Consider the following 12,856-nt stretch of genomic DNA (forward strand, 5'->3'; position numbering starts at 1 on the left):
GAAAGACATTCTCTTTAACGAGTTCAAGATGTCTTCAAGGACTGCCTGGGCAAGTACAAGGGGACCCCTATTTCCTTCAACTTAGACCCCAGGTAGCCCCCATTAGGCTTAAGGCGAGGAGAGTCCCTTTTGCCCTAAAACCAAAAATCGATAAGGAGCTGGACAAGCTCATAAATCAGGGGATTTTGGTGCCAGTCGATCACGCAAAGTGGGAGACGCCAATCGTCACCCCAATAAAGTCGGACGGGTCAATTAGAATTTGCGCTGACTACAAGGCGACGCTTAACAAAGCCTTACAGAAAAGCGCTTACCGGTTCCGTGGTGCAACACTTATTGCACTCTTTGGGGCAAGGGCAAGTCTTTGCAAAGTTAGACTTGGCCCAAGCCTACCAGCAACTGCCCGTAGACGCCCGACAGCCAAGCCCAAACGATTGTAACGCACAGGGGGCATTCAAGTGCACCCGATTGCAATTTGGGGTCAGTGTGGCACCAGGGCTGTTCCAAAACCTAATGGAACGACTACTGCAGGGCTCCCAGGGTAGTTCCCTACTGATGATGTCCTAATTTCAGGGAAAACATGGAGGAATTGGGGAGCGTTAAGAAAGGTTTTGGGGATTTTCCGGACAGCCGGATTAAAAGTCAAGGCAAACAAATGCCAGATAGGGGTCGAATCCGTCGATTTCTTGGGCTACCGGATAGACAAGAAAGGAATTCACCCTACTGAGAGCAAGGTTAAGGCAATTAGGAAGGCTCCAGCGCCCAAAAACAAAGCAGAGCTGCAGGCATTCCTGGGTTGGTGAATTTTACGGTCTTTTAAAGAACAAAGCAACTGCTATGGAACCGCTGCATAGGCTCTTAGGAAAAATACTGTTTGGTCTTGGGGAAAGTCAGAAAATAGGGCTTTGAAGCAGTAAAGAACCTGCTCTCAAGTGATAGCCTGCTCTTCCAATATCACAACTCATTACCCCTAGTGCTGGTTTGCGATGCCTCCCCTTATGGGGTGGGGGCTGTACTCAGCCATAGACTTCCAAACGGCACAGAAGCCCCTATAGCTTTTTACTCTAGAACGATGTCCTCCCCAGAGAGAAACTACAGCCAATTAGACAAAAAAGCACTAGCCATTGTGTCAGGGGTTAAAAAATTCCACGAATATGTCTTTGGGCGGAATTTTGAAATCGTGACTGACCACAGACCGTTACTAGGAATACTGGCTGGCGATCACCAACGCCTGTGGCACTTTCGCCACGCTTGACCCGATGGACTATATTCTTAGCCGCTTATTCGTACAAGCTGCAGCATCGACCAGGAAAAGAAGTGGGCATGCAGACGCTTAAGCCGATGCCCACTACCAGGAGCGACCAAGACCCCACCCGGGACGCCCATCCTACTTATTGACTCTTTGACTCTGGCCCAGTCACATCTAAGGAAGTGGCTCGGCATCATACCGACATTGTGTTAAGGACTGTACTCGGTTGGGTACAGAGAGGTGTCATTGCGCCGCTTAACGGTTCAAAGAATTTGTTAAAAACGAGATGAGCTCTCGGCTCAAGGGGTGCCTGTTATGGGGTGATCGTGTAATAATTCCTGATAAATTAAGGGAAAGGTATTGGATCTCCTCCACGAGGGTCACCCAGGGATCGTAAGGATGAAGGGTTGGCTAGAAGCTATGTGTGGTGGCCACTCATGGACGCAGAGATTGCTGAGAGGGTAGGGAAATGCCAGGCTTGCCAAGAGTCCAGACCTCTACCCCAACGGCCCCAGTCAGGAATGGGAAAACCCCAAGGGCCCTGGTCAAGAATCCACATTGATTTTGCTGGCCCTTTCCACGCCAAACGTTCCTAGTGGTTGTTGATGCATTCTCTAAATGGTTGGAGATCATACTCATGAAATCCACTACGGCCAAGCAGTAATCGCAGCCCTGCGCCACCTATTCGCAACTCACGGGCTGCCGGACACTCTGGTGTCCGACAATGGGCCCCACCACGGCAGCCCAGTTTGAAGAATACCTGGCAGAGGAGGGCATCCGACATGCCCTCTCTGCGCCTTTCCACCCTGCGCCGAATGGCCTTGCAGAGCGCTCCGTCCGAGCGCTAAGGAGGCATTGTCCAGGCTCAAGCCAGGTGACTGGCAAACAAAGATAGACTTTTCCTAGCCGTCCAGCACAGAACCCCAAGCACGCCACCGGAAAAGCCCAGCCGAATTACTAATGGGACGGAAACTCCGTGCCCACTTGACCGCTTGAATCCCCATTACACACCAGAGGGTTACAAGGGGAACTAGAAAAGACAAGGAAATGAGCATAGGCGACGGGTGTGGGCCCGAAACTATGGGGACGGCCCTAGTTGGTTCGCAGGCCAAATAATAAAGATAACGGCCAAAATCGTGCGTGGTAGAGCTACCAGACAACCGAGTGTGGGCGCCACATAGATCAGTTAAGGAAACGAATAACTGATCAAACCGAACCAAATGAAACAAATCATGACCAATACCAATTTGAATTCACAGCTGACAATAACCGGGAGGCGCAAGACTTAGCTGAGGTCCCAGAGTTCCAGCGACGCCATCAGGTTCCCGAGGGAAACAGCTGGGAAAGTTTCAAGTAATCCAAGGCCGGATGGCCAAGAAAAGAGTCAGCCAATAATCCAGAGCCCGTTGGCTCAGAGAGAGAGCTGGGAGGAGAAAACAGCCCCTCCGACCAGCTCAAAACACCACCCAGAACTGAACCGCGCAGGTCAGAAAGAACTAGGAGACGCCCAGGTTATTTGCGTGACTACGTCGAAAAATAACATGTAAATAAATATGTAAATAGAGGCAAAGTGTTTTCTGGGAGGGGAGGAGTGTTATGTATTCATGTTTGTACCTTTAAATATTTGAGCGGGAAATCAGCACGTTGCTGATTGGACGAAGCCTCCAGCAGAACTGTATAAAAGGAGAGGTTTTTCCCCCAGCCTGTTGCTGGGTTCACCCTATATTAAAGAGCTGTTGTCACTACCCTGGTCTCCAGCCTCGTTACTTCCCGAACTTAACAGAACCTCTGGCATCATTATGTTTTATCACCCTCCCCAGTTTTAATGAAACTGCCTAGCAGGCACTTGGTCTGATTTTCAGCTTGTGCTTCTACACTACTTCCTAAATTGCATTATTTCCTTCAGTTTTTGTATACAGCTTCTGGGACTCCAATTAAGCTTCTGGAGCAAAAACGTACATGACTGTTAGAAAACCACAAATCCCTGGGTAAATCTTAAATTCAGCTCAGTTCAAAATGTATAAAAACCAAAAGTCCAAGACATTTGCCAGGACGGCCCTTTTGTTTCCTTGAAGCATAAAGAATAACTTTTAAGAAATTACACTAAACGAATTGAATGACTTGCACAATATTTGTTTCATTACAAGGGACTTATTGAAATTAATTTGTTTAACAAAATTATTCTTTTCTAACCCCTTTACTTCCCCCTTCAAAGTCTTCAAGATGATAAATCTTTTTTTATGTTGTATTAAATTTCACTTATCTTGTTACTTGGAAACATTTATGAAAAATGCTCAATATGGAACAGCGAAGTACATACATGTTAAGCCAGCCAGCCCATTAGTGCAACATGCTTGAGCACTAAAAGTTGTCCCAATGTTCAGTGAAGCCAAGTGCTACATAAAGATGGTCTCTGTGTGACTCACTCTATGAATTTAATTTGTTTCTATGCAGATGGCCATCCATTATCAAATGAAGATCACTGGTGCTGAGGATTAGATTGTGGCAGAACACAGATTGTGTGATCTGCACAACTTTCTCCAATCCAATGCTCCCCCAAAATAGAGGCAATTATGGAGGAGAAAAGGGAATAACAAAAAGTGCATTGTAATGTCACAACTCAAGCTGTATCACTTATATATTCTTGTGATATCACAATACAAATATAAAAAAGTAGAGCTTGCAGTCATGTCACATCAGCTGTTTTGATATTTTGACATCATCATGATTAGGAACAGATGCCTTTGCCCAGAAATTTTGAACTGCAAATCTCATAATATCCCAGCTAGCATAGTGGATAAAATTCAATTTGTTAATCTAGTCTTTGGTACTGTTTCATCCAAAGTTTGTCATTCCCATCATAACTCTAACATGGAAGGTTAGATTCTTTAACCATTATCAGATTGTGAAGATTCTTTTAAATGAAATGTGTCAGAACTCTGATAATTACTAACTAGTATTATGTGATGCACCAAGTGAAGATGAGAATGGTGAACATTTCTTTCTTTTCATCCTTGAGGGTTATGAAGTTTTTAATATGTGTTTTTAAAAAACCCAATCCTTCTGCAATTGCTTAACTTTTTATTATTTATTTATTTATTTATTTATTTATTTATTTATTTATTTATTTATTTATTTATTTATTTATTTATTTATTTATTTATTTATTTATTTATTTATTTATTTATTTATTTATTTATTTATTTATTTATTTATTTATTTATTTATTTATTTATTTATTTATTTATTTATTTATTTATTTATTTATTTATTTATTTATTTATTTATTTATTTATTTATTTATTTATTTATTTATTTATTTATTTATTTATTTATTTATTTATTTATTTATTTATTTATTTATTTATTTATTTATTTATTTATTTATTTATTTATTTATTTATTTATTTATTTATTTATTTATTTATTTATTTATTTATTTATTTATTTATTTATTTATTTATTTATTTATTTATTTATTTATTTATTTATTTATTTATTTATTTATTTATTTATTTATTTATTTATTTATTTATTTATTTATTTATTTATTTATTTATTTATTTATTTATTTATTTATTTATTTATTTATTTATTTATTTATTTATTTATTTATTTATTTATTTATTTATTTATTTATTTATTTATTTATTTATTTATTTATTTATTTATTTATTTATTTATTTATTTATTTATTTATTTATTTATTTATTTATTTATTTATTTATTTATTTATTTATTTATTTATTTATTTATTTATTTATTTATTTATTTATTTATTTATTTATTTATTTATTTATTTATTTATTTATTTATTTATTTATTTATTTATTTATTTATTTATTTATTTATTTATTTATTTATTTATTTATTTATTTATTTATTTATTTATTTATTTATTTATTTATTTATTTATTTATTTATTTATTTATTTATTTATTTATTTATTTATTTATTTATTTATTTATTTATTTATTTATTTATTTATTTATTTATTTATTTATTTATTTATTTATTTATTTATTTATTTATTTATTTATTTATTTATTTATTTATTTATTTATTTATTTATTTATTTATTTATTTATTTATTTATTTATTTATTTATTTATTTATTTATTTATTTATTTATTTATTTATTTATTTATTTATTTATTTATTTATTTATTTATTTATTTATTTATTTATTTATTTATTTATTTATTTATTTATTTATTTATTTATTTATTTATTTATTTATTTATTTATTTATTTATTTATTTATTTATTTATTTATTTATTTATTTATTTATTTATTTATTTATTTATTTATTTATTTATTTATTTATTTATTTATTTATTTATTTATTTATTTATTTATTTATTTATTTATTTATTTATTTATTTATTTATTTATTTATTTATTTATTTATTTATTTATTTATTTATTTATTTATTTATTTATTTATTTATTTATTTATTTATTTATTTATTTATTTATTTATTTATTTATTTATTTATTTATTTATTTATTTATTTATTTATTTATTTATTTATTTATTTATTTATTTATTTATTTATTTATTTATTTATTTATTTATTTATTTATTTATTTATTTATTTATTTATTTATTTATTTATTTATTTATTTATTTATTTATTTATTTATTTATTTATTTATTTATTTATTTATTTATTTATTTATTTATTTATTTATTTATTTATTTATTTATTTATTTATTTATTTATTTATTTATTTATTTATTTATTTATTTATTTATTTATTTATTTATTTATTTATTTATTTATTTATTTATTTATTTATTTATTTATTTATTTATTTATTTATTTATTTATTTATTTATTTATTTATTTATTTATTTATTTATTTATTTATTTATTTATTTATTTATTTATTTATTTATTTATTTATTTATTTATTTATTTATTTATTTATTTATTTATTTATTTATTTATTTATTTATTTATTTATTTATTTATTTATTTATTTATTTATTTATTTATTTATTTATTTATTTATTTATTCATCTTGAGAAGTATACTAAACCCTAAAGTCATATAATTTTTAGTAGGTTATAAAAGCATGAAAACAGATGTCAGGCTTTAAAAACTTCCAGTGTTAGAGCATTCACAACTTCTGGAGGCAAGTTGTTCCACTGGTTAATTGTTCTAACTGTCAGGAAATTTCTCCTTAGTTCTAGGTTGCTTCTCTCCTTGATTAGTTTCCACCCATGCTTCTTGTCCTGCCCTCAGGTGCTTTGGAGAATAGTTTGATTCCCCTTCTTTGTGGCAGCCCTGAGATATTGGAATGTTCCTATCATGTCACCCCTAAACTAGACATACCCAGTTCACATGCCCGTGAGGCGTCTTGCTTGCATGTCACACACACGCACGCTCGCTGGGAAAAAAAAAGGATGGAAGGAAGGAAGGAAGGAAGGAAGGAAGGAAGGATGGATTGATGGATGGGCGACCGCTTTGAGCGCAACCCTTCTCCCGCAACTAAGGGGGTCAATGTTTTCCCCAATCCTAGGGTGTGGGGAAACAGTCATTCTTTCTTCCCCCCTAGTCTCTCCCGAGATCGCACTGCAGCGCCCATCATCCCCAGCCGGCAATCTGAGCTCGTGCCATCGATGTGGTCCTTGAACTTCCCCCTCCTTGTTTCTAACCCAGCCTAGGATGGCCGGCGTGGAGGGTATGGTGGTGGTAAAACGACCAGGAGAAAGCTTTCGCTCTTTTCGAGAGGTCCTCTTGGAAGGCTGGGTTGGAAAGGGAAAGTGGGGAGGGGGCAGAGATTTCTTCCTCTCGGGTCCCCTTGGAAGGCTGGGTTGGAAAGGGAAAGTGGGGAGGGGGCAGAGATTTCTTCCTCTCGGGTCCCCTTGGAAGGCTGGGTTGGAAAGGGAAAGTGGGGAGGGGGCAGAGATTTCTTCCTCTCGGGTCCCCTTGGAAGGCTGGGTTGGAAAGGGAAAGTGGGGAGGGGGCAGAGATTTCTTCCTCTCGGGTCCCCTTGGAAGGCTGGGTTGGAAAGGGAAAGTGGGGAGGGGGCAGAGATTTCTTCCTCGGGTCCTTCTAGAGTCCTTGAGAAACTGATATCATACAAGGTTAATAAATTATACTCCTTCTCCTCCTCCTCCTCCTCCTCATTGATGAGTTTTTCATCCTGAAATTGATTGAAACATTGTACCATCATATGCTGCCATAGTATAGTGTTAACAACATCTGTAAAGATGATATATGAGCATGACACTAAGTTTTTTCTATATTTCCCCCTTTATTGAAAAACTTCCAGTGTTAGAGCATTCACAACTTCTGGAGGCAAGTTGTTCCACTGGTTAATTGTTCTAACTGTCAGGAAATTTCTCCTTAGTTCTAGGTTGCTTCTCTCCTTGATTAGTTTCCACCCATGCTTCTTGTCCTGCCCTCAGGTGCTTTGGAGAATAGTTTGATTCCCCTTCTTTGTGGCAGCCCTGAGATATTGGAATGTTCCTATCATGTCACCCCTAAACTAGACATACCCAGTTCACATGCCCGTGAGGCGTCTTGCTTGCATGTCACACACACGCACGCTCGCTGGGAAAAAAAAAAGAAAAGATAGATAGATAGATAGATAGATAGATAGATAGATAGATAGATAGATAGATAGATAGATAGATAGATAGATTAGAAAGAAAACAGAACAAAAAACAGAATAATAGAGTTGGAAGGGACCTTGGAGGTCTTCTAGTCTAACCCTGCTTACATGAAACCTTATACCACTTCAAATGCTTATCCAATATCTTCTTAAAACTTCCAGTGTTAGAGCATTCACAACTTCTGGAGGCAAGTTGTTCCACTGGTTAATTGTTCTAACTGTCAGGAAATTTCTCCTTAGTTCCAGGTTGCTTCTCTTCTTGATTAGTTTCCACCCATGCTTCTTGTTCTACCCTCAGGTGCTTTGGAGAATAGTTTGATTCCCCTTCTTTGTGGCAGCCCTGAGATATTGGAATGTTCCTATCATGTCACCCTAAACTAGACATACCCAGTTCACATGCCCGTGAGGCGTCTTGCTTGCATGTCACACACACGCACGCTCGCTGGGAAAAAAAAAGGATGGAAGGAAGGAAGGAAGGATGGATTGATGGATGGGCGACCGCTTTGAGCGCAACCCTTCTCCCGCAACTAAGGGGGTCAATGTTTTCCCCAATCCTAGGGTGTGGGGAAACAGTCATTCTTTCTTCCCCCCTAGTCTCTCCCGAGATCGCACTGCAGCGCCCATCATCCCCAGCCGGCAATCTGAGCTCGTGCCATCGATGTGGTCCTTGAACTTCCCCCTCCTTGTTTCTAACCCAGCCTAGGATGGCCGGCGTGGAGGGTATGGTGGTGGTAAAACGACCAGGAGAAAGCTTTCGCTCTTTTCGAGAGGTCCTCTTGGAAGGCTGCCTTGGAAAGGGAAAGTGGGGAGGGGGCAGAGATTTCTTCCTCTCGGGTCCCCTTGGAAGGCTGGGTTGGAAAGGGAAAGTGGGGAGGGGGCAGAGATTTCTTCCTCTCGGGTCCCCTTGGAAGGCTGGGTTGGAAAGGGAAAGTGGGGAGGGGGCAGAGATTTCTTCCTCGGGTCCTTCTAGAGTCCTTGAGAAACTGATATCATACAAGGTTAATAAATTATACTCCTCCTCCTCATTGATGAGTTTTTCATCCTGAAATTGATTGAAACATTGTACCATCATATGCTGCCATAGTATAGTGTTAACAACATCTGTAAAGATGATATATGAGCATGACACTAAGTTTTTTCTATATTTCCCCCTTTATTGAAAAACTTCCATCATGCTTCTTTCTGAAAACAAAGGTCATTATAATATACCTCATTATATATTTGATTTGATGATATTTCAGTTAATAAATACCATTTAAGGTGTTAAGCTTCCTTTCTTTTCAGCAGCAAAGTGAATTACAACTTTAAAGAACTTTATTACTTTATATTCATTTATTTTAAGTATAGATTTTAGATTTTTAAACAAATATGTTTAGAGCTTTTATATCTTTCAAGTTATTCAAATTATCCCCTCAGCAGGTATATAATGGCATCCAATTCCAATATCATGTTGGGGCTTTTGAGCAAGGGAGGAGGAACGCGAGCACCACCTTTCGCGCTGGCATTCCGGGATTTCCCTTTGTTTAGAGCTGGGAATCCTCCTTCCCCCTTTTGCACTTTTATTGTTTTTCGTTCAAATAAATATTCATGTTATTTTACTTGGCTCTATCTTTATTTTTTACATTGACCAGTAGCTGCCTCATTTCCCACCCTCGGCTTATACTCGAGTCAATAGTTTTCCCATTTTTTGTGGTAAAATTAGGTGCCTCGGCTTATACTCGAGTCAATAGTTTTTCCCAGTTTTTTGTGGTAAAATTAGGTGCCTCGGCTTATATTCGGGTCGGCTTATACTCGAGTATATACGGTAATTATACAACTGTTGCTAAGGATAGGATCTGCAAGATCCATAGTGTCCCTGATAGATATTGTTGCCTAGCTTTTTTTTATACTATATACATGAAGTAGAAGATTACAGCATCACAAGATTGCCTGTTACGTAGTTGAACAGTTCTTGGCCAAACTATGTTTTCTACCAATGTCTAAATAAAATCTGCTCCTTGTTTCCCTCTGCGCCTGCTTTTAGTCATACTCAGAATAGAATAGAATAGAATAGAATAGAATAGAATAGAATAGAATAGAATAGAATAGAATAGAATAGAATAGAATAGAATTTTTTTATTGGCCAAGTATGATGGGACACACAAGGAATTTGTCTTGGTGCATATGCTCTCAGTGTGCATAAAAGAAAAAATACGTTCATCAATAAATAATTCTGTTTCATTTTCTGGAATAATTTGCTAATACCATTCCTTTTTTGTTTTGTCTTTTAAAACTCTTTTAACTGTCTTCTTTCCTTTTTTCTGGGAATGTTCTTTGATCGATATATACAATATACTCTACTGAGTTCAATTTATTCTTTTAGAATGGCAGAGGATTCAAAGTACTGTTCACAGTATCATAAAACAAAACTGAAATTTAAATTTATAATATTTAACTAATAATAAAATTATTAAGATGCTGTCAAAAGAAATACACTTTTGTTACAATGCCATTTCAACAAAAAACATTTCTGAAAGGCACGTTCAGAAGATCAATTCATATAATCAAGCATCAACTTAGAATCAATGTCATAATGACTTCAAGATCTGGAGGGAATGCCTCTCCTGCCAAATCAAAATAATGTCAAAATTAATAAGATAGATACAGTTAAAATGATGTTAACTCAATTAGTAAACATGCTGTATTTCAGGATATTATGTCAGTAGTGTGCTTCAGGCATTTCTGCCACTGGCTGTGTTTTAAACAGCTGCCTTACAATGCTTCTTAGAAGCTGCAATCTTTGCTAATTTAAAGCTTTCCTTGCTTTTCATCAGACACTTTGATTCTTTGTATATAAGACCAGTGCTTCTCTTTCCCACAGCCCCCTCCTTTGCCACCTGCATCCTTGGTTTATTTGCTTGAAGGAAGGGAATCTTGATTTCAATATAAACCCATGAAAGAAAAAGAATCACTCATGAACTTCTGCAACAGAGGGTTTAAACTGAGCACTTTCTTGAAAATTCAGTAGAGAAAAAGTTTACAAGACATTAGAATGAAGTCGTGCTGATGCCAAAATCCCTCCTTGTTGCAAAAGGCTGAGGGTTCTACATAAGGCAATGGTTTCTCATATTCCATCCAATTACATCTAGTATAATTTTGTGTCAAGATCAACCAGCTGCTTTTGAGACCTTTAACTCTTTGGATTGTTGTTCTGTGGTGGACAGTTTCTTGTTCAACAGATTTCCTCTCCTGTCTCTAAAAACGTTGGTTTCTTTCTATAAAGGTTGAGAGGCAATAATAGTATCAATGTACACCTGCTATTGGCCAGTTAAATTTACAGCTGTCTTTCCCAGCATTCCTGACTAAAAGTTAGAAATAAACTTAGGGTTAAAAAGAACTTTAAAAGAAACGAACAAACAAAAAGAAGCAGTAGTTGTTTGTCAAATGAACATTTGTTGGCTCTGCATGGTAAAGTCCATTTTGCCATGTAAAATTCCCAGGTCCCTTTAATTTAGTTGATGCAAGCCTTTGTACATTATTATCTCTGTATCATGATCGTTGACTCATTTTGCTGCAATGTAACCTTAAGAATATTATCAAGTGAATTCATTAGACTGACAAGTCACAAAGCAACAAACGGTAGAAAGTGGTGGGCTGAAAGCCACAATTATATCCACCATTTTGGACCTTTTGGTTCTCCTGTTATAGAAAGCTAAATATGTATCTAGCATAACTGAGGACTTTCAATGCATATTTGTGCATTAAGATCGCTGGTTTAAAGAAATTGTAACATGCATCCTTTTTAAAATGCTTTTTTGGTTAACTGAATTGACCAGTTTGTCTTTGAAAAAGCATATCCCAACATGTTCTAAAATTGTTAATGGAAAACAAATATATTTACAGATAAATCATTGATATTCTTACTCTCTGATTTGATTCCTAGTATCTAATTTTAAAAAAAATCCCTCCTGGATGTCATTCGGAATGGTTTTTCCTCCCCAAAGCTCATCTTTGATTCCTCCATTATTACCATTTACTAGAAAGTAAACAGAGCCATCACCAGCTATCAAATCCTATTTTCCTTCGTACCCACAAGAACTTCAGTTACACTAAGTCAAAAATTTTGACATTTTAGCCCTTTCATTCATAATGAAATTTATACATTCACTTTTCTGCATCAACTCACTCATCAACTCACAAGATCCGACCACCTTCATTCAAATTTCTTGCATCCTCCCCCTTTCTCTTATTATAGACATACAACATATCCAAGTGGCAATAAGACTTGGTTGCCATCCTTAGTCAGACCTGTGCCCCATACCTTGCTAAAGGTAAGATCGGTGTTGGTCATTTTGGCTATTATGCCACAAGCACAACCAAAGTCCAAATGTACTCGCGCTCTTTTATGCAGTCTTGGGTCTCTAATCTAGGATTACTTTGCAAGCCATCATACTTCTGCTTGCATTCCACCAATTTATCGTTTGATATTATGTGATACCTCAATATTCACTAACATAAACATCCAGATGTCTTTTCTGCATATAAAGTGGACATAATAGCTATTACTGAGAATGATTACATGGGTAGCTTGCAGGTTTCAGAGACAGCTTGAAAAAAAATGAAGAGAGCAGGTTCTTTTGTTCATGTCTTATTTATGATAGGATTATTCCTCTTTATTAATTTCAGTGAGATTGAGGAAAAGACTGTTTTTAGTATGAACAGTAAAAACAAAGACTGTAACATAAAGCTGTGAGCATTGAATCTTGTGAAAGTAAATGTGAGTTCAAACATGCATGTTAACATATATTAAACATCCAGCAGTAAATATATATATGTGTGTGTATGTGTATGTATATGCATGTGTATATGCACAAAAAACCCTCCATCCAATCAGAGCACAGCCAAGCTCCCACCCAATCAGTTCAAACCCCCACTAGCAGTTAAAAGGAAGAAACAGCTGCGATCACACATTGCTCCTAGAAGCACGAAGCTGAAGCCTGAAG

General features: G+C 35.8%; 1 protein-coding gene across 4 annotated transcripts in view; it reads left to right on the forward strand.

The window, feature by feature from the left end:
* The window catches only part of NTN1 (netrin 1), a 129,620-nt gene that overhangs the window by 72,781 nt on the left and 43,983 nt on the right, over positions 1 to 12,856 (forward strand). The window lies entirely within an intron of this gene.

The sequence above is a fragment of the Ahaetulla prasina genome, chromosome 2, assembly GCF_028640845.1.
Source record: "Ahaetulla prasina isolate Xishuangbanna chromosome 2, ASM2864084v1, whole genome shotgun sequence".
Lineage (NCBI taxonomy): Eukaryota > Metazoa > Chordata > Lepidosauria > Squamata > Colubridae > Ahaetulla > Ahaetulla prasina.